Source organism: Equus quagga, chromosome 6 (assembly GCF_021613505.1).
Source record: "Equus quagga isolate Etosha38 chromosome 6, UCLA_HA_Equagga_1.0, whole genome shotgun sequence".
Lineage (NCBI taxonomy): Eukaryota > Metazoa > Chordata > Mammalia > Perissodactyla > Equidae > Equus > Equus quagga.
The window spans coordinates 41,133,996-41,161,549 of NC_060272.1; the positions used below are offsets into that span (position 1 = coordinate 41,133,996).

Sequence of the window (27,554 nt, forward strand, 5' to 3'; positions counted from 1 at the left end):
ATTTGCTAGTATTTAAACTGAGTAGTAATTTATTTTATAACTTTATAAAAGGGTTAAATTTATTTAATTTCTCATAGCTTAATATTCTGTTCAACAATTAATAATATAATCACTATTCAAAAATTCTATTAAATCAATTGTTTCAAGATCCAGTGCTTTTTAAAAAAAATTATATAAGCAATACAGTGATTTCAGAATTGTGAAAAGAATGAAAAAAAGGAGAGGAAAAAAGAAGAAAGGATGGAAGGGAAGGAAGAAAGGAAGAAAGAGACTTAATGCCATGCATCGAATATTCTACCCAAAGCAGAGTCCTGTATTTATTCTTAGTTTCATGGTTTAATTGAACTGAAAAATGTTCTTTTTATAAAATGATAAGGAAGAGTTACCATGCTATTTTTGCTGAGTAAAAGAGATGAATTTGAAAATAGGTCCTTCGTTATTTTGAAGTGCAAGTTTGCTGATACTAGTAGCCACCTAGACATATTTTCAAGCAACAGGAGATCTAAACATGACCACTTCTATTAGGAGGAGAAGATTTTGGCATGATAATTTCATGAAGACTGCCAACAAAATTCAGCTCTCCAACCATCACTCATGGGTCTAAGTAAGTTTCTTTAGTCTGTTGGTACTGCTATTTTTCTATGTACATTTAATTTGATGAGTCTTTTAGACGCTTTTCTGATTGAAAAATGCCTTAGATCTTATTACAATGGTCTAGTGATGTTTCATGTGGTGACAGTCTCTTGCATAACTGTGATGGGTTGGTGTAGTACACAAGGTGTTTAATTATTGGCACACAAAAATACTTCGCAGTGGTCTACTCACCTCTAAGGCATTAATTTAACAGATTATCTTAATGAAAAACGTTTTAGCAAAACTTCCACCTCCCAAGATAAGAATAAAATGCTGCTGTTTTAGAAAACTAGTATTTTAGTATCCCTATTATGTGAAGTGAATAAAAGGCATTTATAAATGATAAACTTCTAGATTAAATCTTTTAATAATATTCTGGTCTATTAGACTTTAGACTATAAGCGTAGGTGTGGATGCAGATTTTTCTGTTTCCTCATGGTCCTATTGAATATAGCATGTGCCTAAAAAGTATTGTAGATGATGACTTTGTAAGTACACATTCAATGTCATTTTATCATAGACGATGCTATTAACATCATGATTCAAAGGAGCAATAAAAGATAATATATGCAAAAAAATGTGGCCATATATTAAGTAGAGTCGGAAGTTGTTTTTGCCCATATGATATGCACGTCAATTTCCTTTTTATTTAGTGTTATATTGATATAGGGAATTGTATTAGTCACCTTCTCTCTAGGTCAAATGAGTATTTTGAGGAATATCACAACATCTGTGAAGTTTTTTTGAATCCAGAGAAAGGTAACTGGCAGGAGGTAAAAATTAAGTGTTTAATCTTTCTGATTCAGAAGAATGGAGGTCAAATAATCCCACATTTGACTTTGCCCTCTAGTTTCTACCTCCTGCCAAAGGTGACTGATCTAAGTTTGAATTACTTTCCTTTAAATTGGTAAAGTCCAGTGGAAATGTTAATATACCCTGAGTTGTATCTCTGTCACTGGGGACAAGGAATCTCTGCCTTAGACAAGAGTTGTCACAAATTGGGCAATGTGTACACAAGTAAGGAGAAGGATATTGCAAATAGATCAGGATAATTTCTTAATATGGAATTCTAGTTCTAATAGGACATTCATCAAAATAATGGCAATCATCACAACCTGTTAACTAGTATTTTATCAGTCTGGAAGCTATAAAACATGACATTTCTGATATTCTTCAAAATCGTTCTTCTGACTTCCAAATGTACCTGTTCTGTTTGGAGTTGGTGTGGCACTGTTATCCATGGGGCTAGTGTGCTATAATTCAATGAAGTTTACTTCCTAATTTGCAGGCTTTTATATGCAATAGGGAGAAGAAAAATGATTTGGAGAATCTCCCGCACACCCCCCTGCACCTCACCATAGTAGATTACAGTTTCTGGTTTAGCTGATTAAGAGCTATGGTACTAGAGTTCTATAGTTTGGAGTTTGAATCCGTACTCTCTATTAGCTGAGGGACTTCGAGGAAGTTATTTAACTTTTCTATTCCTCAGATTTATCTTAAAACAACAACAATCATTACAACAATAATGGTAGCTTATTTTAGGGAAGATTTGAGGTTAGAATGAAATAATATGTGTAAAGCTCTTAGGATAGCGCCTGCCAGTTAGTAAGTCTGTAATAAATATCAGCTGCTATTGTTAGTTATTTTAATCAACCTGCTTAGTGTATTCTTCACATTTCCCTAACACCAGTTAGTTAATTGATAAATATGTAACTTGGCAAAGTAACATCCCAAAGGATTTTACATTCATTCTCTTTAAAGAGAAACTCGATAAAGAACTAGTAGCAACACAAAGCAGTTGAAAGTTGATTAAAAAAAAAAAAAGAGCCAGATTAGTCTAGGAAATAAAGAAATGGTCTGGTAGTCAAGGATGCGTGGGATTTGCTGTGGGAAGGGAAACAAGTGCAGAATGAGGGCTAAAGGACTTTCTAAGGAAGGGGAACAGATCAGAAAGGGCACACAAAGGAAAAGAAGTTTGACGTGCTCGTAAATCAATGAAAAACCCTAGATCTCTAGCAGCAGGGGAGGATCCAGCCTTTGTGTGACTTAAAACACTTATTTTTAGAGTTCCTTTTAAGGAAAAGAATACAAATTAACTGTAAGGCCTTTGAAGAGGCCTGTGCAAACGAGGGCCCTTGAAGCTGATGTATTAACTTCACTATAAATCCACATCTATCTAATAAGAGAAGTATTTACTAAGTGTAATGAAATAAGTAGAGTGGCCATAGACTATGGACAGCTCTGCAATCCTGGCAGAGGGATTTAGAACTCTGTGTTAGAACAGTGGTTCTCAAAGACGAGCTCCAGGATCAGCAGCACCAGCCTCATATAGGAACTTGTTAGAAAGGCAAATTGGCCTCACCCCAAACCTTCTGATACGGAAATTTTGAGGCCAGCAGGCTGTGTTTTAACAAGCCCTCCTGGTGATGATGATGCACACTAAAGCTTGAGAATCACCGTGTTGGAAATAGGCTCCGAGCTGCCTATAATGAGGGTGCGTTAGGTAATAGCATGCTGTGAATGAAAGGAGTTTAGCCACATTACAGATGTGTTTAGCATTGGCTAGATTAGAGGTAGATAGGCAATTCTTGATGCCGCTACATTGGCAGGTATGTAATGCATATAAGAAGATCTATAAGAAGAGAGGAATTGACTAGATTTGCTTGCTGTATGTCGGGTATGAAGGAGGTATCTCAGGAAGAGTCGGAGTGTCCAAGTTGCTTTGGACAGCAACACTGAAAGTAAGGAGAGTCGGTGTGCTGGAAGGAGAAGATGGGACTGATGGATGGGTGGAGGAATAGGAAATTCTGCTTTGAATGAGACCCAAACTAAGACAAGTTCAGTGCACGTTATAAATTCTTTTCAGTTCTGTCCTGGAGGTGACCCCTGACGTCCCACTTTGACTGTGAGACTCCTCCATGGCTGACATCCTCCCAAATCAATGTCCCAGGGAGAGGTGAGAGGAGGCCTTCAAGAGTTGAGCTGCAGCAGGTGACATGATGATGCAAGACTGAATGGATACACGGGCTTGACCTCCTCAGATTCCTAGGGTCTTCTCCAGCCCTCAAACTGGAGATGAGTTTACACCAGAATTGGCGCTCTGAATCAAATGGGGAGGGGGAGGCATATCCGATGATGAGTAAAACATAGAACCACTCAGAGGCCTCTTAAAATGAAGTTTGAGATTCTACAACAGCACAGATGGTTTTTTTCTTATTCCCCGTCATCATTTATATGCAAAATGTGGAACAAGAGAAGGGGATTAACAGTTACACTACCTAGAGTTGTAGAGCATTTTCTGTTTTTTTCCCCCAACTTGTATTTTTAAAAATATATATTGTATTTTTTCAGCAAGCCCATAATATGTGTCTCATATTATCATCCTTATTTTTGAGATGAAAAGAGGGAGGCCCAGAAATGAGAAATGGCCTTCATCATGTTAAAATAGAGTCTCTTTGAACGTGCTGACTCTGGGGTATCAATGAGATATTGAAGTAAAAAGTATCTAGTAGCCAGTGGGGTAAAAAGGACTGGAATTAGTTGCAAGGACTGGAGGTATAGAGTTAGCATATTTCTTGGATAACAATATAATACAAAACAGTATATAATTACACACCCTCCTCACCCCACAAAAAATAAACTAACAATTTTAGAGATTGCGCACTAGCTGATTTCTCCTTGTTCAAATTGTTTACATAGAAAAGAAATGTGATATGCTTCTTTTCCCAGTGGGTAGCTAGTACCTAAAAGAAATTCCACTGTTGGTTATAGTGCTTTTTAGTTTCCAGTAAATTTGAATAGACTCTAGCAATTTTAACTGCTATGGAGAATGTAAACAGAAACAAAGGATTTGTTGAGAGCTTTTCATTATTTTGCTCCATATTATTCTGGTTTTGTTTCATTCTCTTATTCCAAAATCTACATATTATATCCGATGCTGATTGGGAATTATTCTAGCTTTAATAAAATTTGCCTATTTTATTTGTACTTTGGCAGTTTAACATAATAAATGTATTTGCATTTCATGATGTATGCTAATATGAATGGTAAAATAAACTCTGATTATAAGCCTTCTCTTTGTGTACAGTCACATAAGACCAGAAGCATTTTCCATGTACTAGTTGTTTTCAAAGCAGTTATACAATGCATTCTATGTCCTTAATGGTGTAAAGCTGATAAACTCATGACTATTCCCACCACTTTCAAATTGGCTGTTATGCTTGGTAGAAAAGGTACCTGAATAAAAATGTTACCCGTAAGCTCAAGGACTCAGAGGTGCATAGGTTCTGAGGTTTGGTCGCCCAAGTTGCTGATCAGCACTAACCAAAATGAGGAACATGGAAACAAAAGTGGACATCACCTGCATGCACACATGAGGATTCTTATTCAAATTCCACTGCATGGCCTGACCTTAATATATAGTTAGTGACTTTTGTCTGAATGAGTGAATGGAAGTAATTTATTTCTCCTTCTCTATATCCCACACTCCCAACTGCTCAAGAAAGTTAGGGAGAGAATGGGAGCGTTGTCAATTATGCCACAAATGACAATAGAGTGAAAAGAATTTCTCAGCCAAATTAATATTGTGTTTCTCTCTATACAGAAATTTTTAATTTTAAAAATCATTTCACAAACATGTTTTCTAAGTTGATAAATTAAATAAAATTAATATTTTAAGATTAAATAAATATTTTAAAGCCCTCATAAATCCCACTATCTTATCATGATTAATGTTTTAACTCTTTTCCTCTTGTTCTTCGTGCTCAGATATAAATATATTTACAGATTTATTGGCGTGTAGAATCTGTTGTTTACTCAAACATATCTTAAATATTTCCAAAGGTTTTCACATTTTTCCTATTATTATTTTGATGGTTGCACAATATGCAATGTAATAACTTTGAATTGATATTCTACAATACATGTAGCCATTTCAACTCTCATCATAGATATTGCTGCTATAAAAAGTTTTGGAGAAAGCCCTTTCTACTGTTATAAACTTGGGAAAATTTTCCAGAAAGAAAGATTTCAGAATAAGTTTTGATATTCTCTGGAATATTTCAACTTAATGTGTTCACACATTGGCAGTATTGCTGAAGCTAGAGTATATGTAAATACTTTGAGTCTTGACATTGGAGGCCAAATTAGGCTTAGATGGATTTTTTTTTCTTTAAAAGGTATTTTTCCCTTTGAAATTATGTCATTCCCCTTTGAAATTGAATTATACATTATATATTTTAAAATATGTGAAGTTGTTTCCCTTTAAAGTTGTAAATGTTGTTATTTATATCCTATTAAAATATATAATGTACAGTTATATATAATAATCAAATATGATATTATAAATAGTAATACTACATTATATGAGCTAAATAATAAATGAAAATTACATCCAAATTAATGGTCCCAAAGATATGCTTTTAGAATACGTGACCTTAATCCAACTTACAAAGCTAAAAAAAATCTATTTTTAAACATATCCCTTCACTGACCTTCCCTCTTCTAGGTTATTGAGTTCCAAACGATGGTCCAAAGATTAGTGTGGAAGGGACTGTGTAAAATCTCCAGGGATATGGCTAAAAATACTTATTTCCAGATCTCATCAACCAAATCCTTAGGAGTTGAGACTTGGGAATTAGTATTTTTAATAAGTTCCCCAGGTAATTCTGATAATTTCAGACAGTTTTCAGAAACCAATGACCTAGATAACCAGAGACGCCATTTACTATTTCTTGCATCCCTCCACAGTCCACCCTCCATGTTTCATAGAGAGCCCATTCTCTTTGGGCTTGGATTTAAGGTATTATTATGTTTCTCCGTATAAGATCCAATTTTACTAACATTATTTAATGTTGCCTGCTGCTTCTTTTTAGATTTATCATCTAACCCTTATCTAAAGCCATCCTGGCTATAGGGCAAAACCAAATACCTGTGAAATAAGCAGAAATATAGTATTTAAAGAACATTGAAATATGCCATTCATTTTTTGCTTTCACTGACAGAATACGATCATCACCTATTACCTAGCTAAAGTCATTCCTTGTGTTTGAAAGTTTGAAACGTGCATACGGTCTTTGGAAGACATCTTCAAATACACATATTGACATTATCATGGTTTAATTTAACTTGCTTGCCAGTGTAGGAAGCACAAAGGCCTGAAGAGGAGTTTGGTGGCAAAAAACCAGACGGTCCGTTGGACACAAGATGCCAACCACAGGGAGCACACATGGAATGCGTGAGGGAAATGAAAGGTGCACTTAAAGTTTTAAACTGGGAGTGTAGGGGTGGGGGCGGAACAGATCTGAAGACAAAGTGATAAATAGTACCGAGAGAGTTGCACAGAAAAGCCCATTGGCTCTATTTTTGCCTAGGTTTAATGCTAGCCAAGCACATTTACCCAAACTCTCCAAATGGAAAACCGACAGTTTAAAGCCAACTCAAATAATAGAAGAAAGTCCCCTCACTTCACCTAATCAATTTCCTCTCCTGATTCCTCTCCCTACCACTTTTTGCAGAAAGATTTCAGTTTCGAGTGTGAATCTTCTACTTAGGAAGGAAAGCCAATGGGTGTTCCCACAAGCTGAGATGTCTGTGACTCTGCTTGCCTTAACTTTTCTGATTTCCTCCAATCTCCTGTGTGAAGTTTTAAACAGGAAACACTTGCTGTACAATCTCTTCTTCCTGTGTCCACCTCTTTCCAAAGGGGACCTTATTTAATGTCCTCTAAGTTACAGAGAGGAGAAAAATATCCCATAAATAATTTGGAATACAATATTTATTGTTAGGTGGACCATATATCCTTTTTTTCTTAGATGTTGACATTTACAGTTAGAAATAACTGATTTGAAGATTGGCTAGACAATGCTAATAATAATGATATCAAGAGCAGCAGCAACAACCGCTAAAGCATTTAACTGTTATTATTTGTCAAGAAACACAAGAGCCTTAAATAAAATAGCTCATTTCATCATTGCCCGAATCCCATGAATCTCACATTATTTCTCTCCCTACTTTATGCTAAGGAAATTGAAGCACAAATAATTCAAGAAACATCGACGAAATACAGATTTACCAAGTGAGAGCACCAGGATTCAATCCAGACTCCATAGAAGCCTACTGTCTACTGCTTACTGCCGAAAGTTTTCAAAACATCTTTGTTTTAAAATATGTTCTATATAACGAAATGCTCGTAACAAAATGCAAGGTCTAGATTCCTTTTTTAATTTCAGAACGGAATATTGTGTGAATATTTTTCAAGACTCTAATTCATGTACGGTATTCTGAAAACTTCTTCAATTGAGAGTGTGGCTTTTAACCATATGTTTACACGAAGCAAATAAATATGTCAAAGAAAAAAAAAAGTTAATTTTTCTCCCTGTGACCTACTCCCTTCTACGGAATAAATCAGGACCCTGATAACACCACACTGCAGAATAGGGGCATTTTTCAAAGGTATTTTTCTCTTCTCAGTTTCTCAAAGAACTTCATCAAAACTAATGGGACTATAGAGAAGATTTATCAGAGGCTCGGTCTGGTCTGTTCGATCTCCCCTGCACATGAGAACGGGCACATCCATCTGCCTTCCCTGGAGACTAAGTAGGGACAGAGAACGCCTGACAGATATTATGCCTTTTAAAGAGGCTCTGTTTTTAAATGAAGGCTTTTTCTTCCTATGCTATTCTCTAATAATGAGTAGCAATCATTAAAATAGTTCCTGAAAGTGTTATTTAATTTTGTAGTTATAATGGATAGACTGGAGAGTGAAATATCTTGAGTGTATCATGACTAATTTTGCAACTGGGACAGTCTCTTTGGCAGGATATGAAGTAATGAAAGTTCTTGCTTCATACTATATTGGTTCTCTTTTAATCTTCATTTAAATAATTGGATGTGATGTTCCTAAGGATAGGCCAAGTCCAGTAACATTAGGTCTGCTTAATAATATGTGCATTCATCAGGGGCTGCTTGTGATAAAGAAAAACATCTCGTGTAGATACCCTCAGATAAACAAGAGATTAAAATGTGGAAGTAAACTTCTATCGTTACAGTTCCTTAAAATAATAATATGATGGTATATGTTAATAATAAACATGCTATAGAATGAAGAGATAAATCGATTGAACGTCTGTTTTTCCCTCATTTCTTAAATTTAGACTGTTGTTCAAAGCCCAGTGTAGGGGACCAGAATATGAAAGTTTTTGCAGTAAGTGCCTTTTTAGAAGTCAGATGGTATCTTTGCTGCAAGAAAGTTATTTGTAAAGTAGTTTTTAAAATATAACAATACTTCCAGAAGTATATTTGCTCTATACATGGATTTCTAAATCATGTGCACTTACAATGTATGTGTATGTGTGTACACTTATAATTGTGAGAAAGCTCCCTAAATGAAACAGATCAATCAGTTTGACAAAATGTGGAAAACAAGTCTGGTAAGTGCCAATATAATGCAACAGGTTGTCTCATCAGCAGATGTGCAACTCTATTAAAAAATCTCTGTCTAAATGTGGATGCTATGTTTAACATTAAAGCAACAACCGAAAAACCAAAACCAAACCAAACAAACAAAGCAGGCTCCATGTCCGCACAGAAACTACAGAAAGGCCTGGAGGTAGATGGCCAGAAAATGAAAGAACTAGACCAACTGATAATTGATGGACTGATCAATATGTCACTTTCCAACACCATTCATAAGATTTTCCATCAGAGACAAATACAGCATAATAAACCTGATGATTGAAAGTAGAGTCAGATGGCAAATAAATAGAAAGAAGGAAGTTTATAGAAGATTAAACTCCTTCTTCGGAAGGTGAACTTTGTTTCAGTGAAAGTTATGAGTGTTTAAATTTAGTACATCATTAGTCTTATTTGGAACCAAACCGGGATAATCATTGGTCTCTAAAAATTGATAGGTATCTTCTTAATAAGGGAAAAAAATAAGACATGCAAGAAAACTGGGTATGTTAGACTCCTGACTAATTGTTAATTCATTTCAAAAACAGAATAGTCCGCGGCCAGTCTGGTGGCAAAGCGGTTAAGTTTGCACACTGCTCTTCAGTGGCCCGAGGTTCGCCAGTTTGGATCCCGGGTGTGGACCTACATCCTGCTTATGAAGCCATGCTGTGGCAGAAGTACCACATATAAGAAATATAGGAATGGGGCCGGCCTCATGGTGTGGTGGTCAAGTTCACATGTTCTGCTTCTCGGCGGCCCGGGGTTCGCCCATTCTGATCCTGAGTGCGGCCATGGCACCACTTTGCAAAAGCCATGCTGTGTTAGGCATCCCACATATAAAGCAGAGGAAGATGGGCACAGATGTTAGCTCAGGGCCAGTCTTCCTCAGCAAAAAGAGGAGGACTGGCGGTAGTTAGCTCAGGGCTAATCTCCCTCAAAAAAAAAAATAGAGGAAGATGGGTTCAGATGTTAGCTCAGGGCCAGTCTTCCTCAGCAAAAAGAGAAGGATTGGTGGCAGATGTTAGCTCAGGGCTAATCTCCCTCAAAAAAAAAAAAAAAAAAAAGAACAGTGACTTTTAGGCCTGACTCAATAAATTAAAAAATTCAGTTTTTAATATATTTGATTACCATTCTAACTCAGTATAAAATATGGTTTCATGTATAAACCCAAATGATATGCATTTTGACATAAATTTTGAAAACTTTACTGCGTCTTTTTTCAATTGAGTTAAGAGGCTATCGAACAGCTTATGAATTTATTATAGGCAACTTTAAAGTTTTTTAGTGTGAGTTTATTGACATAGTAAATTAGATTTTTAATAATAAACATTTCTCTTCCTGATTGCTATGTTATCCGTATTTCAGTGATTGATAGAGTGTGGTTTTATATAAAACTGAACATTTCGAATCTTTTATAAATATTCACCCCAAGGAATTATGAAGAGAAAGACATTCTATAGGTAAATCTAACTTGCTTAGTTTTTGTATTAAAGTAGTTTGGTTATAACTATTTCTGGGAAGAGGGGGAACAATTTCTTAGCACTTTTTCAAATAATAAATATTTATTCTACAAATGATATAATACAGGGAAACGTACATGAATTTTGTACAAGATCTTTGAGGCATAATAAGCTGAAAAGCCTTCCTGACCGTAACTGAATTCTTACAAGCAGACTAGTCACCTCTACTGATAGAAATTAGAAGTGAGAGAATAAGAAGTAAAAGCTAAAAAAGCTTAATATATCGAATGCATCATGATTTTGGAGCAGCTAAGATTTGTCTCTGGAAGATTCTCTTCTTAAGCAGAGTACTTGGGATTCACTATTACCGTGGGAGACGCTCCTGTCCCCTCTCTCCCACTAGGAGTACATGGCCTGTCTGTTCCTCCTGCTTCCCAGATCCCATGTTGCTCTCTCTCTGTCTTTCAGTCACAGCCAAACAACTCTGGTCCTAATTAAACCAAGGGGATTGACATTCTCTCCTAGGTACTTAGAATGCTGTACCAAGAGCGTTCTCAGACCATGCCAGCCAGGGAACAAGTCTTGGCTTTTCCCATTTTGGGATTTCTCTACCCTTGTTTTGTTAGCAGTAAAAAACAAACTGAAACTTGGATTCCCGGCAGCACAGCATAGCTCCCTACTCTTGTCCCTTTGCATCTGGTGAAATAGTTTTCAGGGACTAATTCTTAAAAATTTTACGGTACAATTTTTCAATGTTTTACACAGTTTTGATTTTATTCTAATCAAAGTGGTCAACAGAAGCACAATAACTGTACGCTGGAATTCTAGTTCAAACATCAAATCTCCCACTTTTATCTAAGTATAGTGATTACAATATAAAAACCAGCTTCTCAGCTCTATAGTTGGAAAAAAAGCATTTGACTGAGACAAGCCTAGCTGTGTGTTGAACTTACTACCTATGTGACTTTAGCAAGATATTTTACCTTTCTAAATTTGAGTTTTAATCTTTTGTAAAATGTAGATAATTGTAAAAGCTACTCTTAATCATTTTGTAAATGAGTGAAGTATATTAAATACTTATAAAAATGACAAGGTCATATAAGTACTCAATTAATGTAAATCAATAATGCCAATAAAGATATTATTTTATATAAATGTTTTTACTACTTTAAAAGTAGCAGAAATTTATATTTTCAACTTCAGGAAATTTTTTGGTATTTGTTTTGTAGCTTAAAACTATTTAAAAATGCTGTGAATAAAATCAATTGGTCATGAATTAAGCCTGAAATCTACATTTTACCATGCATTAAAATTAAGAATGTTATTGGTTTCCTTCTGTACAAAGAGAATTTGATTCAACTCCTTGATAAATTTATTTTCTCAGAAATATGATTGAAGAATGGAAATGATGTCAAGTTACTTATTCCTTTAGCAGTTACGTTTATGTTGTTTAAAAGTTCAAAGAATGTAAAAGAAATTTGCAAGGGTAGCATGTCCTTAAGTATAAATGGGTTTGCTCATCTCCCTTGACTTCTTTTTTATATATACTTCCTATGCTACTTTCATCCATTATGAGCGTTTCTACTATTTGCTGCTGACTCAGAAACCTGTATCTCAACATTGCTTGACATCTCAGGCCAAATTAATTGAATTTAGAGAATAAGTGACATCTGAACTGGGCCTTGAAGGATGAATAGGAGTTTTCCAGACTTAGTACAAAAATAAATAAATAAAAGCTATAGCCTGTGCACAGGGAGAGGTGGGAAAGAATCTGGTTTATTTGGAGTTCATGGAGTTTTAAAGTATGGTTGGCTGGGAAAATGGCTACACTTTAAGGATGGAAAGGAGGCTGATTTAGATTGTATAGGACTCTGAGTCTTTCTAAAGAGTAGGTGGTTTATCTTGGCTTATAGTATTGTCGATATTGATTGATTAAAATCTTTGCTTGCTTTTTATTTTGTTTTTGTTTTTACTTGAGCCTTAATAATATGACTCTTTTTTTTTTTTTTTTTTGGCTCTCAATGAATGAATGGGTAAGTTTCTTTTGGATATGGCCCAATTTTCAAGTCCCAATATTGTAATCTGAGATTAAGTCTTGTTATCTCTTGCAAGGAATATTTAAGAGCCTATTAATCACCCCATGTCTCCAGGCTCTTCCATATCGAATCTAATTCAGCCACCACTTCAAAGCATAGCTCTGCTTATGTTACCACTCTTCCTTTCTCTTTTTCTCTCTACCTTGACTCTGGTTAAAAACTTGTCATTTTCATTTGTATACTGAATTTCCCATAAAATCCTTCACTGTCAAATTTGGAATAAAGCCTTGACCTAACTTCTTAACTTTTTCTACCATGACTTTACTACAAATGTACCACTTTCCAGCTAAATGAACTACTCACTTTTGGACAAGTGCACTTGGTACTTTGATGATACTCTAAGTTTCTTTTTTTTCTTTTTGTGAGGAAGATTAGCCCTGAGCTAACATCTGTGCCAATCTCCCTCTATTTTGTATGTGGGACACCACCACAGAATGGCTCGATGAGCAGTGCACAGGTCTGCACCCAGGATCCAAATCCATGAACCCCAGCCCACCAAAGTGGAGTGTGTGAACTTAACCACTATCTCACTGGGCCAGCCCTGATGATACCCTAAGTTTGCTCATACATTTATTTATTCAATATATTTTTGTGTGCCTTTTCTGTGTCAGTTTAGTACTTGGCTCTGAGGATAAACATAAAAATGAATTATAATTTTGATGCTATTTCCTTCCATAAAACACTCTTTTTCACAAGCAAATGCTTACCAAACTTCTTCAAGTCTCTGTTCAGATGTCACTTTCTCGATGAAGCCTATCTCATCCATCCTATTTAAAATTGTAATCACTCACTCCCAGCATGGGCACTCTGAATCCCAACTAATTTCCTCTGTTTTTCCTTTTTTCTCAGCTCTAATGTTCTAACACGCCATATAACTTACTTATTTGTTATGCCTATTGTCAATCATTTGTCTCCACTCACCAGAATGTAAGCTGGGCAAGGGCAGGGATCTGTGACCATTCCTAAGTGTACCCCGACTGCCTGGAACATAGTAACATTCAATAAAATGTCCAGCTCAAAAAAACACTCTCTTAATGAAATCTCTTCTGAGGATTCAAGCTACGGTTTCTACAGCACTTTTCTGGTGCCTCTCAGATAGGACTTAACCTTCTGCTTTGCCATCTCTTTCTATTAAATGAAAAGCTCTGTGAGGCTAGACAGTGTGGTTCACATCTTTGTTTCTTCCATAGCATTGAGCCCATTAACCCAGGAAATAGCAAATAACTGTTTACTGGAAAGAGAAATGAATGAGGTTTATAAACTGTGAAGTACTATACCGTGAAGATGTTATCTGGTTTCAAATATTGTGGCCCAATAACAATCATCTAAAAGCTCTAAGTCATCGTCATTTTGTTCAGTCAGGCTCTTTTAGTTTGAATTCAGTACATCAGGGCGTTTTTACATGGCTGTAATATGGATGATCTGTCCTCTCTGACCTGGTTGACTATGTTTGCTATAAACTGTTTTCCGATCCTTGTATAGAATGAGATTGAGCTCTGCCTGAAAGGAGAAGAGTTCCAGAAGCTGCAGGGTTTGCTGCAGGAACACACAGGATAACACATGTTCTTTTCTTCTTTATAGTCACAGAAAAAGTCTTCACTTTGCAAAATTAAAGGGTAGAACTGACACAAATATTGAACAGTTCTCCTAACTTCTTAACCCAACGCCCAAACTTAGGGTTTGAAAATTGGTTACAGCTGTTCCTTTCTGTTTCTTAGGATTTTTTTTTTTGTCAACGTTAGTGGTGGACACATTCACGCACCAGCGCTCAAGCACAGCCTCTGACTGCAGGTGCATTCACCACTGGGGGAGCAGGCTGCCCCTGTTTTGTTAGCCTCAGCGTTTTCAAAAACCTCACCTCGCCTGTGGTGCCTGTGAATATATCACTGTCCACCTCTTTTGCCTTGTGTATTTACCGTTGTCTTATGCTTCAGCGTTTCCGATGCCCTTGAGAAGCTGTAACGATGCTTTACATTTGAAAGAGTGCCAGCTCATTTAATCAGGCGGAGCGTGAGAGGCATGGATGAATTTATTCTATCTAACATTTAATAAAAAATAAATTAAAAATGTGACTTATGCCATGACATGCTTAGCATTACCCTTCCAGGTTTAAATTTGAGAGCCGTCAGCACCCTCCTTGGTCTGAAAACTGACGTGTTATCAATCTAGTGCGGGGGTGACAAGGCCGCCGATGTCTTCCCAAGGCTCTTGTTTAATAATTAATTTTTCATTGCAGGCATGTTCAATAAATGGATTACAAAACTTAAGCCCGTTTAAAAGGTTTTAGAAATTCATTATTAGTTTTAAAAGATGAATGCACAAATTAACTATCCCATGATAGATGGGGCATACCAAATATAGCCAGACCTTATGTGGTTTTAGCCTATATTTATATATAGTATAGAGCAGGGTATAAAGTCAGTACAGTTTTGTAGACAATGTCGTTGAATCACCGAGGAAGTAATTCTTTTCAAAAGAGACTCAAAAGGGGAGATCAGATGACAAAATCGTGCTTTGAATGTTTTCATCTTTTCTCTTGCTCTCAGAAGTCCTCAACCACCTAGCTTCTGGACACGCTCAGTGCTATTTCTGGAGCCAGTACCTCAGCTCAAGTTCTTCTACTGAGTAATATTATGCTTTAAAATCAAAGGAAGCTTATCAGTTATCACATCTTAATTTCTGTGATTAAACTTCAGTGCCGGTTATTAAGCTGTTATCTTTCAGCTCCAAACCGACCAGCTTTGTGGTTCCCAGGCAGGGGCTCAGCAAATTGCATTTACCCTTAGCCATCTGGCTTCCTGTTAGGATCTGCCAGCAGGGCACACTAGAGAGAGGCTGGCGGCCTGGGAGAGGGGAACTGTGACTTTCTTCTCTGCTGGTTTTGTTGTCATCCCAGGCATGGCATTTCACCCTGGTTGCAGTTCTCTCTCTCTTTTTTTCCTCATTCCTGGAATCAGTCTCATGGCGCTCCCTTGGAGTTACCAAAGGCAGCCAGGCAGTGTCCTCTTTTCAGAAGTCTGAGTCCCAATTCTGTGGTGCCCTCTGCCAGGCTTCTAGTTTCTGATAACTCCAAGCTCTTCCCTTGTGTCCTAAGCTGTATAGGTATTCAATCCTTCCCATAGTTATTCATAACTGTGTTACCTCAGCGTCTTATTTCTTTCCTTTTTTCTTTTCATTTTTTTATTTGCATCTTTAGCCCTCCGACACCTGATTTACAATTCCCTATGTTAAATTCTTTCTATTAACATGACTAGTGTGCTCTGTGTTTTTCCAGCTGGCCCTTGGCTGGTACAAGTGCCATAGACCATAAAAAAAGAAGAGAATCAATTTGTCTCTAGCTTCTAAGGGAACTCCATATAATTGAACGGCTAGAATATTCTGATCTCTTTTGTCTTAAGCTATTGAAAATGTTTTACATGTAATTATGATATATATAACTTAAAAGTTGTAAAATCAGAGTTCTTAGTAGATTACCTCACAGCTTATTTACCCCTTGATTCCTTCCCTCCCACCCTACCCAGCTTTGTGATGATGTCTCTCTCTCATTTCAAGCCAAGATGTGAAGAAGGACAGTGGTACGACAATGGCTACCACTTTGAGAATCTCTTTCCCTATTAGCAGTTATACTAGGGAGAAGGTCTGCTAACCAGTCTCCTGCTCCCCACCCACTGAGTAAAGAAGAAGCTTCAGGTAAAAAGCAGAGAAGTTGCCCACCTTCCATTAATGTCTTTCATTATTGTATGAACAATTTTGCTTTCTGAAATGGTTACTCTTATTTCATAACCATGCCTCAGATTACCCTGAGCAAATGCAATGTCAGGAATTAGTCCAACTTAAATCTTTCCCCAAATGGAATTAAGCTAAAGAGACTAGCTACAAATGTTTATTTATAGAAAGTTAGAATTGTTGATGTTCTATTTTTCCATATTCAGTATGCAAAGTAAATATTAGGTAAATCAGGAAAATAAACAAAACCATGTCCTTGATTAGTCATTTTTCCATTTATTATATATTCATTCATTATTTTAATAGATGTTTCACAAATGGCTACTGTGTATTAGGCAACATGCTAATACTGATTGAACATTTCTAATGTGAAATTCTTTGTGGAATTACTCTTTACTAAATAATAAGTAGTATTCTTAATACACAGAAAATTATTTCGTGGAGACTAAAATTATTTGTTGTCCCCACTAGAGTTCATTTCATAGGAAATCTAAATTTTAGGGTCTAAACTTTAATGTAAAATATTTCCTTCATTTGGTGCCAGCAGACATGTCTTCTCCTTTGCTGCTACTTTACATTTTGGCTGTAATCCATTCTGGACTTCTTTTGAGTCAAAGCTCTAAATGATCAAAGAATTTTACTCTATAGCTCTGATTTACATCCTCATAAAGACAATTGATAGGCAAGAATAATGCTATACTTCGGCCCTAGGAGATCTCGATGATGAAATTCATTGACCTATTTTCTCTATTGTTCTGTCTTTTGTCTTTTGGGGCATGCATTTTTATCAATTCAGCTTGTTGTTTTGACTAGTCTGAAGTCATCCAGGGCTTTTTGTCTGAAATCAGCCATTAATTAGTCAATGTTTCTGTACCATCCACTATATTCAACGACAAATGTCAGAGGGTTGTGAAGTGGAAACAGATACTGGCTCTAAAATTAAAGGAGCTCATCTTCCAACAGAAGTGTGATGATATATTAAAGAATAAAGGAATTGGTATGACAAAAGAAGTACAAGAGTCAAGGAAAAGAATATTACTTAGATGTAGTTAAGCTGGTACACTGTCAAGAAAAACAAATAGCATCTCTGATGGCTTGGTATGCATTTCAAATTGCCTCGCTCCACTGGAGGGCATAGTTTCCTCAATATCAAGTTAGATCCTTTGCCTGTTCTTGAGGCAGTGACAGTATCTTTCCTCTGTGGTACCTCCACTCCTAGCATAAGATGTAAAACACAGTAGGTGCTCAGAAAATGTTTGATGAGTGAATGTATCAGTAGATGACCAAAGAATTTGTTTTCCTATAGGGATATTAGCCTCGTTCTTCCCAGAATCTCTGGTAATAATCTGTTCATTCATAGATCGAGAGTCATAACACATTTATGTAGAGGTCACTGGTCAACATCTTAATATATTTCTTTAAAAATCTAGAGTTTATGGCACCACTTTTCATTGTAACATTAGGCAAAAACAAAGTTATCTTATCAAACGGAGATTTAAAACTTCCATCAAATTGGAAGTGATATTAAATTAAAAAGATGCTTTAACATAATCCATCATTTCCTACCTTCTAAAAAATTAAGCTATGTGGTTTCTCCTAATAATCAAAGAGTATGTCCCAATGGTTTTTACTTTGCCTCTTTCTCTTGTTTCCATTTATATTTATGGTAGTGAAATTTATTGTTATCCTTCATGAAAGCACTATTATTTTCCCCTAGGGAAATTTTTTATTTCCTTAATGAAAATATGCTTTACTTCTGAAATAAAGGCTTTAGTTTTTGTTTGGGATTTTTTGTTATTTTTGTTTGTTTTCCAGTCAAGCATTCTTAATGTTCACTCAAGTTATTTCCCAGGCTTGAGTTCAGGTGAAAATGGAATTGAAAAGCAATTACTTAAGTGAAATTACAATGAATAAATTAAATTTGCAGTAATTGGAAATAATAAAGGATGCTAAGTTTATTAAAGAAGAGTAAATCAAAATTATGCTTTTTAGAAAAAATGGTGTAGCTAGAGAAAATAATTTTCTTCTGAAGTCTTTTGTGATTCTTTGAGAGATATATTTTTTCTTCCTAGAGAGTATTCTTTCAGTAATATACAAGAGACAGTTAATTTTGGTAAGACAGCATTAATCATACACTTTTGGTCTTGACATGTATGATCAAATACTTCACAAGGACAACTAGCCTGGTCCTTGTCCACTGCAATGGGAAAAAATGTGCCTCATCTGTTCTTCTCTATTAGTGGTTTTTAGATATAAGTGGATTGCTCTTGTAAAATTGAGTTGACACCTACCGATGTCTTGGAGCTCCATCTTGATTCTCTGGTATATACAGATAAGTTATGGACCATAGACAGATTCAAAGCACAGTCTCACAGAAAAGGGAATAAGAAAATATATTATGAACTCTGGTCCACATGATGTATGTAACTGGCAAACTGGAGTCAGGGACATCCTACAGAAGAATACTAATATTGGAAATCTTTTCAGATGGAAAGGAAAATTAACATTAAACAATAAAAAGAAAACCAAACTTTCTGAAGAGATAAATGTCAGACCCAATTTTTTTGGATATTCTCTGTAGTGAACTTATTCTTGACCACAAAAAGTACTTCTTTGTTATGAAAAGAAATGAAAAATTTTAATCAAAATTAGGATGAGTAGGAGTTGGAAAACGGAAATCATATCAGTAATTCAATGGGTAATGAAAATATCAAATATAAGTAAGCATAAATCTTAGTATTGTATCAGAAATCCAGTATGGTGACAGCTACCCTCTTCAGAAATGTGAATTCTCTTTGAACATAAATGAGAAATCGCTATCAATTTTGTTTGTTATTGAATTTGGTTTTGATATTGATTTGGTTCTGACATTTGCTTAACTGTGTCACAAATGCTGTATTCTTCTGAGGAAAAGTGAAAGGAAAGGGAGATGATAGACTGTCAAGTACTGTCACATGAATTTTTGCAAAGCCAGGCATAGCTAGTGCTTGGGGTTTACTGCTTATAATTCTTTAAAATATTCTGCATTTTAAAACTTTATCCTATTTTACCCCTCAAGATATAAGGATATACATGACTATTATTTTTTACCTCAACCAATTTAGCCTTTAAATTAATAGTCCCATTTACTGGACTGTTACCAAAGTTTATTAAGCAGTTGCTTTGCAAACAATTACAGAAAAACGAAAGCAAACAAGTTCAAAAACACCACAACACTTTTTCTTCCATTGAAAATAATTACTATCTTTGTTAGCTGCAAAAAATAAATTCTGATACATTTATTGTACTGCTATGGCTTGAAAACATTATTTTTCACCAGTCTTTGAAATGTGCTATTTAATAGAGTATTTTATTTGTTTCTTTTAAGGAAACAACCTAGGCATCTATAAGATAATAATTTTGAATTCTTCTACAATGCAGGTGAGAATGCTGCCAGTCTCAAGAAGTATTCCTCCTTGTTCAATTTTTTATTTCCCCATTGTGCTAATGGCTCACCCTGTTCTTTAATATTCCGCGAGAGTCTGTGGAAGTGACTGCTCTATCAAGTGCATGGTCAATTAGACGCTCTGTCACATGAAGTGAGAATGTAAATTTTAACAATAATTTAGATATCTAAAATAATTCACAAGTACACAGGATTGTTAGTTCATTATTCATGAATAAAGTGATTTAGAGCTGAAGCTGAGATGAAAGTCTTTCTGGTAAAGAGGTTGAGTAAAAAAAGACTTAGGAGCATGAAGTAATTTCATAAAGTGCTATTTCTACAATCAGAAAGTGGCGTTCATTACTTGATAAAATTAGTTGAGGAATAAATTTTAGTCTGTTTTTCAAATGTATTTGTAAGATCATAGGAAGCAAACCATTGCAAAGATAAAATTAAATTGTAGTCTACTTAATGGCTCCAATCTCTATATTAAGGAAGTTGTCTGTTCCTAATAGCAATGTGACTCTGTCCTATTTCATGAGGTCATTTGGGATATTGGTGGGTCAGATGGAAAACCTTTCTAATGAATTTAACAAGTGATATCCATAAACTAAGTAGAATATGACTTTTTAAATATTTCTACATTCTCCTTGCTCCATATTATTTCAATAAGAATCACAATCAGTTCATGATTTGTAATGTGTAGAATATTTATACCAATACTTATTCACTATGATCGGGAAGCAAGTATAGATCTTTAATATTTGTTCCTCAAAAATCCCTTCTCTAAAACTTTCCTACCTAAGTAGTCTCACTGTTGCTCAGTGTATATGTTGTGCTCCAACAAAGTTTGCTGCTTGTGTGAATCTCTTTCATATGTCAACAAATTTGCACACCATTTATTTGCCCTGAATGGCTCCCCATAGTCTTCTCTGCAGTTGCAATCAGTAGAAAGCTCTGGATAAGACCTCTTAGGTTTAGATCACTATCGTGCTCTCTAGTAACACCAAAGCTGTGGACAAGTCATCTAATAATTCTGGGCATTCATTTCCTCATCTGTAAAAAGAAGTAGGAATAGATAATTGCCCCTATTACATCTAGCTCTGAAATTTGAATTCCCGCTAATTCTTTTTTCATTCTTTCATTTGCATACTTGTCCAGTTCCTTCATTTACATTCCATATGGGAAATATTGCATGTGTTCTACTTCAACCATTTTTTAAGCACTCAGAGCACTATGGAGAACGCTACTCTCCAATAATGAAAATTCAGTACATACCCCAAAAGTCAGTTTCATCCTTGCTGTCATGTAATGTAATACCTGTCCTACTTCTTTTTAGAACACAGAATTCACAAACTTTCCATTTGGTGCCTAATAAAGGAGAAATTATGTCACAACTCTTAAAAAATTTTTTCTTGGCATTTTGAGGGTGGAATGGGAATAGGGAAACTTGCAAAACTGCTTTACGTGAGATTTTATTGTATAAACATCAGTCCCTATGTTAAAAGGTTGCCTTTAAGATACAGAATTTTATTTGGATCTTGCACCATAACCAAATTTTCATGACCTCAATTAACTTATGTTCATTTCCCAATAAGCTTTCGTCTTTTGGGAAACATAAGACTTTATTCAGGTTTTACAAACAATAATTCCATTTAAAAACATATGCATATACATACATACATACATACATATATATATATATATTAAAGGTTTGCTGCAATATACGTTTTTTTTTTCTTGGTGAGGAAGATTGGCCCTGAACTAACATCTGTTGCCAATCTTCCTCATTTTTTTTCTCCCCAAAGCCACAGTACATAGTTGTGTACCCTAGTTGTCAGTCATTCAAGTTCTTCTATGTGGGCTACCACCACAGCATGGCTTGATAAGTGGCATGTAGGTCCAGACCCAGGATCTGAACAGGCAAAACTTGGACTGCTGAAGCAGAGTGTGCAAACTTAACCACTTGGCCATGGGACCAGCCCCTAAAAATATAGTTTTGAATAGATATTTATGGTGTTGTGGAGCACATTCTTAATTCATTTGACATTTTAAAATAAAATCTTTAAAGTTTCAGAGACACATCTCTTTCTTCAAACCATGAGCATATTGCCCAACTCACTCATCTAGTAATCATTATTTAAAAGAAAATTACATTAAAAAATGTGGAGCAGTTTTCTAGTCACAAGGCTGTTGCATCACAGTTTTGCGATTATGCAGTTCTTTGCAATATAAATCCTGCCTACCAATGATTTAGTTGATTAAAAAAATAATGAGGTGCATATCATCTGACTCTTTTTTCATTTCTAAAATTTATTGGTATAATACACATAATGTAGGTTGTTGAATGTGGCGATTCACTAGAAAAGTGCAAAACAAGGTCAAATTGGAATGCAGATGAGGTCATAAAATTTTAAAATAGTCAATAAAGCAATTAATGTATCAACAGCGTGTGCTATTAAGCAGCAATGTAATGATGCCACTGATCACACCAGGGTCCTCTGAGTGTTTATAACAGGCAAGGAAGCTGGGCTCTATAGGCATTTCACATGTATGCTGCAGAAAAATACCAACATGTAGCCTTGGAATCATTAAAAGAATTCTATTTCAAATGTTTCCAAGAAGCTCAGGATGATCCTTTTTACAAAGCACACTTTGAAGGAATAAAATGGAAAGATACAAAATATGAATCACAGCCCTTTGTTTGGTTTATTTGACTTTTTTTTAAATTGCAAAGCAATACAAATTCATTGTAATTAAGTAAAACTGAAGTATGGAAAAGCTAAGAATCAAAATCTCTGCCCTTTCCAATGCCATTTGCGAAGGTAGGCTCTGTTAATAGTTTAGTTTGAATTATTCCTTTAGTTTTCCTGCCTGTGATATAAAGCTATATATTTATATAGATACAGATACAGATATAGATATATACCATGTATAATACGCATGCCTATCTACTATTATGCATTGATATCATAATAATAGTCATGCTCTGTCTGCTGTTATGCTTATTTACATTATCTTTATTTCACTCTATTATGTGATTGTTTTTGTGTTTATTTTGAACACTTTAGACTTTATTGAGAATAAAGTGAATCTTCTCATGGAACAGTATACAACTTAATATTCTGTGCAGCTGACAATATCTTGTTATATATTTTTAGACATCTCAAGCCATCATGGTTTTAGTACCCTTAAAACCTATTGGAAAATCACTATGAAGATTCACTATGGAAATTTTAATAAGATGTTAGTTAATTTAAATTTCTAGAATAAAACAGGTAGCTAAAGGTCATGCCTCTTCCATTAATTGTGTAAATGGACTATCTAGTATTTGGACTTTATTTATTTCCAATACCACCTCTTAAAGACAGTGTCAGGTTGTCTTGAATTTTTTGCCCTGAATGAAAAACAGATTATTCGGTTGCATTTGTTTTGACATGATCATTTACTCATAAGGTGTCAAAGACGACACAGGAAATACTTATGTTCCTGTTTTGGGTGATGTGATGAAGAGACTTTACCAATAAAAAATAGACAGTGTGTGAATTTGTGAACTTTTAGGTCATATTCTTGTCTAAGGGAATGAATATAGTGGCTATTGACCAGACAAGGATTTATGAGTAAGATTGACCATCATTTTTCTATACTTTTTTTTCTCCCAGATTGTATAAAGAGTGTACAGCACTGCATTGAAATGGCAAAGCATAATACACCCAACTCCAGCATACAAACACACACACACACACACACAACTAAACATTTTATTAATTTACATACTTTTCTAGTAGAGAGATGATATGCCGTTCTCAGTCAGTCACTGTGCAGTTATTGTTACAGAGCTTGAAAGTACAGCAGCTGAGCATCATTCAATGAATAAGTAAATTTTATAATCAGTCATGCAAATAAGCTATATTGATGGCTGGTACAGATGAAAAGAGAACTGTGTCCTGTGAACTTTGATACACTTCATGGTTGAAGAAGAAAACAATTCTGGTCTTGTTAACATCTGAAATTTCAAGTAAGCTTTAAGAAAAAGATAACACACGCATAAGATTTACCTATATACAATGCATTTTACTAGACATGGCTACTTGTTTATTGGCCAAATCATGAAAACAATCTACATACGTTATATAATCATAACTTATTAACTGTGAATGAATTAACTTTATATTATTTTAAGAATCATTTAGCTTTTTATATGTTATAAATGCCCAAATGCACTTTTATATTCATTCAACAATGATAGGGTTCATTGCCAGGGACTGATCTTGGCACAGGAGTAAAGAACACAAAAACAATATATACTCTCATCGAAGTAAAGAAAAAAACAAGTCAGAAAATATATAAACCCAATGATTTCATTTTGTAATAAGCACTGTGAAAAAGATAAACCTGAGAAATAACAGTAGAGACTATAATAGATAATAATATATAGACAAATCAGAGACACTTTCATAAGAATGAGAGTTAAACAGAGATCTGCATGATCTAGGCAAGCAATGACTTGGAGAAATGTTTCAGGCAGAAATAAGTGGTGCAAATAACCTGAGGCAGGGACTCTCTTGGCAAGTTGGAAGAACAAGCAGATAGTCAATAGAGCTGGAACAGAGAGAGTGAGGTGGAGGGTCCATTTATAGAGAATACCTTTTCAAATCAACCTTTGGGAACAGTATAGGAAATTACTAAAAACCTAATTATCATTAAAAATGGTGAGAAAATATACAAGTATGATATTTTATGAAACAATACATCAATTGTTTTGCTGAAAAACAATTCAAATTTTTTGATAGAAATAATTTTGGTAATAAATTTCAACTATAGTTAAATTATTCCCTTCATCATTCATTATAAGTAGATGGGTTTTATTTCTATCATTTACTTTCTTGAGTCCAACCAATGGGTGGTTCCATTTTAGAATTAGAGTGTTGAAAAATATCTGAGCTTTTATCATATCTAAATATTTCCTTGCTTCCCTTTTGCAAATGAGGAAAACGAAGCCTGGATGGTTTCAGTGATTTTTCTGAGGTCAATCAAGCAGAGCTGGGAAAGGCTGTGGATGTAACTTTCCCTGAGTACTCAGGCCAGTGTGTATTTTCTTGCAGCAACCCATGTGAATCTCCATTACAGAAATATTCAAGAGGTGGAAAAAATGATGTTGGCTTGAAAACGTAGATTATAGATATCGTAAAAGAATATGACAATTTTCATGAGTACTTAAGTGTCTGATTTAAAATAATTCTTAAGGCAACCCTAGATAATGGCAAATATTATTCCAGCCATTTAAAAAAAAAAATAGTGAATGATTTCCTTGTTCTCAGTGTTTCAAATAAATGGGAATCTGAGCTGGTAAAGAGGTTGTCTCAATCCCACTCTAATATTTGATAAAGTTATAATTTTATTTACATCTGTCTTTTTGATATTTTGAATTTCGTTGCTTAGTATGAGTATTTATTTGCATAATATAAATGTATAAAAAGGGTACCTAGTGTAGGGGAGCAGAATTTGCCAACTCAAGATGTGTCTCTTCTGTATGAATATTATTTTGGGCTGGTTATTTTTTTAAAACTGCAGACATGGGAGAAGCTCTGAAAACCAAGTAGAGGTTACCCCTTTGTAAAAAACATTTACACTTGTAAGGGAAATATCCATTTGTAAAGGTGTCTCCCTCTCTGTACCAGGAAAGGAGGATGACCTTATCTCTTGAAACTCTTATCAATAGGGAAGGCAAGGACATAAATCTGCATAATAACCTTACTCTTGTTTACTTCTGTTTCTACTTTTTCTGGTAATCTCCTACGACTGACTCTCACAACCCCCAACATCCTCCTTTTTCTTTAGCTAAAGATGGTATTTAAGGTGGCGGTGGCTTTGGCCATTCTGGGAGTTACTCAGCTTTCCTGGATTTCTCTCATGTATACATGTTATTAAACTTTGTTTGATTTTCTCCTGTTATTCTCTCTCATGTCAATTTAATTCTTAGGCCAGCCAGAAGGACCTAGAGTTGTTTTCCTCCCCTAAAATAGGTCATAGCAGGTGTTGATGCAAATAATCCATAACCAATCTATAAATCAAAATTGGGATGAGTTTATTATTAGCCAGATCTGAGGACCATATAGTCTGGGGGAGATTCCTTTCACAAAGGAATGGAGCACTCCATAGAAGTGGGGGTGTACAGAGTGGTTATACGCCATAAAAGAGCATGTGTCACATATGATTGGAATATCCCTTTTACAACAGTCAGGAGATTGCCTAACCAGCACAGCGATTGATGAACACAGCAGGTAGCAGGTCTATGGTCTCCAGCTGTGTGGTCATAGCAGGCCAGCCATCAATCCCTAGCCTAGAGAGAGATGCTTATCCTTAAGGAAATGACGACATGGGAGAAGTTACATCTTTCTCCATCTTAAAGGGCATTGTTCTAGTCTTTGGGGCACAGTAAACTCTTGAGGCAGATATACAATGCATGCTCAACAGCCATGTCAGCCCCTTTTGGAAAATAAAAGGTCAAACCAAATTAGTTTTACACCAAATGGCTTCCTCATATACCCCAATATATCCTATTGCTTGCCATTTATTTATCACAGGATATCTACAATTATGAACAGTTATGAGACATACAATTATGGGTCTTGTTTATTTAGCTGGTATTTATCAGAATATGATGTTCAGGATGAGAAATCCTGCAAAAAGTATCTTTCCAATAGAATGAAATTCTTATTTACATTAGATTATATCTGTGAAAACAAGAGTGAGTGTATAAAGTAAAATTTTATGATTTCTGTTGCCAGAGAACACACTAAACTCATGTTTTAATTCGAGAATATTTTTAAAGCCATCTGCTGCATCTCTAGTAATTCTGAGAACGCAATCAGTTCCCAATTACCTTCTCAAAAGGATAAAGTAAAGCAGTGGTAATCCAAAAACTATTTATATTTGGCTAATTACCTTTCTATCTTCTCTGGCTTTTTATTTTTTTCCTTCACAAACATCTAACCTCTCACATGCTCACTTTTTTCACAAACAGGAAATGAACCTTTTTTTTTTTTATGCGACCCAACTCTGCTGCATAGTGAAGGGGAACAAAGCAGTCTTTCATAATGAATAATCTGCAAATTTTATTCTACAAAGTGACATTTTAAAACTTGATAATTTTTTTCTTTAAAGGTAGTGACAACTCTGAGCAGACTCTAGCACATAAGGAAAAGATTGATCCATGGGAATTGGAAAAAATGCCATTAAAAACAATGGGGTATTTGTTTCCTCTCCATTTCTTAACACATGATTTTAATGTAAATATGTATGTATGAAGAAATGCAAATGTGCTGCTTGAGCTATATCTCATCTACTACAGGATGGCACTATTAACTCCAGCAGGAATCTCATTCAAGTCAGTTTGCAGTTCTCCAGCACCTTCTTAATTTACATATTTTTGAAAACACAAAGGAGGTCATGGTAATATGGTAGATACTCTTGGCTGTCAGCAGCATAACGCTCAACTCAAACTGTCCTAAACAAACAAATCAACAAAGACATGTTGTCTCTCCTATCGGACAGGCCAGGATGGACAGTCTTCAGCTATGATTTGATCAGGGATCCTGCTCCGTATTTCTACCATTTTCTTGGTTCATCTTTGCTTTGTCTTAAGATGTGTCTCTGGCTGGTTTCTGTCATGATAGCAAAAGTGCTATAAAAGTTCCTGAGCTCACACAGTGCATGCTACCTGGAACATCAAGCCCAAGTCTTAGGCTTCCCTCTGATTGG

General features: G+C 35.3%; 1 protein-coding gene across 1 annotated transcript in view; it reads left to right on the forward strand.

Annotated features, from left to right (window-relative positions):
• PCDH9 (protocadherin 9) overlaps positions 1-27,554 on the forward strand; it is an 870,094-nt gene that overhangs the window by 217,140 nt on the left and 625,400 nt on the right. The gene's annotated exons all lie outside the window — the stretch shown is intronic.